The sequence below is a fragment of the Rosa chinensis genome, chromosome 4, assembly GCF_002994745.2.
Source record: "Rosa chinensis cultivar Old Blush chromosome 4, RchiOBHm-V2, whole genome shotgun sequence".
Classification (NCBI taxonomy): domain Eukaryota; kingdom Viridiplantae; phylum Streptophyta; class Magnoliopsida; order Rosales; family Rosaceae; genus Rosa; species Rosa chinensis.
Genome location: NC_037091.1, coordinates 19,309,933 through 19,312,484, shown reverse-complemented (window position 1 = coordinate 19,312,484; position 2,552 = coordinate 19,309,933). Strand labels below are relative to the sequence as shown.

At 42.3% G+C, this 2,552-nt stretch overlaps 1 pseudogene; it reads right to left on the bottom strand.

The window, feature by feature from the left end:
• Positions 1 to 276: 276 nt before the first annotated feature.
• On the bottom strand, positions 277 to 1,542 carry LOC112198937 (annotated as a pseudogene).
• Between the last annotated feature and the right edge of the window lie 1,010 nt (positions 1,543 to 2,552).

Genomic DNA, 2,552 nt, shown 5'->3' with positions numbered 1-2,552 from the left:
GTCTTAAACAAATTAGAAATTATACAAGCAAAAGTACTGGTATGACAGATAATATCTCAAACAAATCTTACCTTGTAAAAGTTCACAAGAGTCTTTGCATCATTTTCACATTCTCTCCTTTCCAACTACTGCAAAAGGAAAAACAAAATGTATCAATATAATTCCTATACAATGGCAATATATGCACAAAAACAAGCAACACTCTTTTCATGAACAGATAGGAACAAAGTGAATAAGGCCTAATTGTTGTTAAATAGGTATACTGCACATTTTCATCTATCTGCAAAACCTAGAAAAATTCAAAGAGAAAAAAAAAAAGAATACCCAGAAAACCTGAGATGACAAAGATCGATGATAAAGAAGCTAGCATACCTTCGTTGAACAGGCACACCACTTTGTGAAGCAACAGATGCAACCTTGTAAACAGCAGTTGCCTGAAACATATTGCCAACATAAAAAAAAACCTTCAGTACAAGAAGGCATAGCTATCACACGATCCACACTTCTTCATAAGTTAAGAATGGTATTATAGTGCTATATATTACACACCGCAGGGTTTCAAACCTTTGGTTAAGTTCTTTGCTGGCATTAATATCATAACAAGAGAGTAAAGCAAGCACCAATGAGCGAAAATTCCATCAATTCAACAAGTCCTCAGTCCAATGTTCATCCACTAATAATCTGAACAGTCTAATCAAACTCTACACATCTCAAAACCAATACTTGAACAAAAAGAATGCATCTTTATACCTGTCCCCTGCCGCCGACGCAAACCTCTTGAGTAGTACAAATGGAGCCAGACCCCATCCCAACCCTCAACCTATCAACACCAGCCTGAATCAAATTCTGCGCCTGACTCACAGTCAACACATTCCCACAAACCACATCCAAATCTGAGTACATTTTCTTGATGTACTTGATCAACTCAATCTGATAAATGGAGTTCCCCTGTGAGCTATCCAACACCACCACATCAATCCCAGCCTTCACCAACTCCTCTAATCTCTCCTTATCCGACTCCCTCATCCTTATCGCCGCCCCGACCTTCCACGACCTGTCGGGCCCAACCGACCCGACCCCCAACTTCGGGTACCCCTTGATCCGCTCCACGTCCTCCTTCTCCACAACATCGACAACCTCGTCGTCCCTCACCGTTGCTGCCACGTCACGGCCTTTCTCCGCCATGAACTCCTCAATCTTCCCCAAATCGGAGCTCCAAGGCAAAACCATGTCCTTACAGCTGATCATGTAATCGTAAATCTTGACCTCCTTGTCCGCCAGCTTCACCCAATCGCGGCTCGCCATGTAGCCCAAAATCTTGGAGCTGGGGGCACCAAACTAGGTGACGAGGACGTAGGTATTGACGCCGTAGTCGAAAACGTCGTCGTTGTGGATGCGGTCTCCGGGGGACATGAAGACGGGGGCAGAGAGGAGGGGGACGCTGCGGGCCTTGATGGATCTGACCTTGGCGGCGTTGGAGTGGAGGATGCCGATGCCTCGACTGCGGTGGTGCCGGTGGTGCTCACCCTCCGTGTACTGCATCGTGTTCATGGCTTCTCTCTCTTTTTCTCTCATTGATGTCGTCCAACCAACGAGATCAATTTCAATCAAAGATGAAGAGCGAGACCTAATAAGTGAATTAGCTAGGGTTTCAAGGATAAGAGTAGATCGAAGGAGAGCTGCAGAGAATTGGGGGTGGAGTTGGTGAATATGAGGAACAGTTACGAAGATAATTTGGGTCGAGAGGCTATTCTGAGGGTTGACAGTGTGTGTGTCGAGAGAAAGGGTCGAGAGGGTCGAGAGGGTTGGAGAGATTTTGTTTTGCTTCTTTCTTTTGGACACGATGTGGCATGACAATTAAACTTAAAAAAAATTCTCAAAGTCACTCCCACAACAGAAAGCTCACCATCCGTTATATGAGTGCACTACATAAAATCAAAATTTGGAAATATGGAGGGAAACATGCCGCCTACAACATTTTGGCTCAAAATGTTACCGCTTATGTTCCTTCTTCACACAACAGAATAGCTTAAATCTGTTGTCTAATTTCTACAGATTGCGACAGATTGCGACATTCAAGTAAGCTTCCGCAAAATTTGGTGCCTAGTTTTCAATCACACAACGGAAATCTTAAGCACCATTGTGTCTAGTAGCCCAAATTTCAGATTTCAAGAGGCAACCAAGACTCCAGAGTAGAGGGAAAACTGCCGCTAAATTTTCTAAGACTCAGACAACGGAAAATACTTAATTCCGTTGTGCAATGTAGTTATGATAAAAAAGTTATCATTTTGTTGACATTCACACAACAGAACATCACAAATACCGTTGTACAATAGACTTTACTTAAACACACAACAGATGATTTCTGTTCCGTTGTGTGATTGGTGTTGTGTGATTAACTTTTTGTAGTAGTGACAGGCACAATTTATCAATTTATATGCATATTATTGCCCCCCAATACTCATATTATTGCCTCTCAATAATCATATTATTACCTTTCAATAATCATATTATTGCCCTCCAATAATCTTTTTACTACTGCCTAATAATCT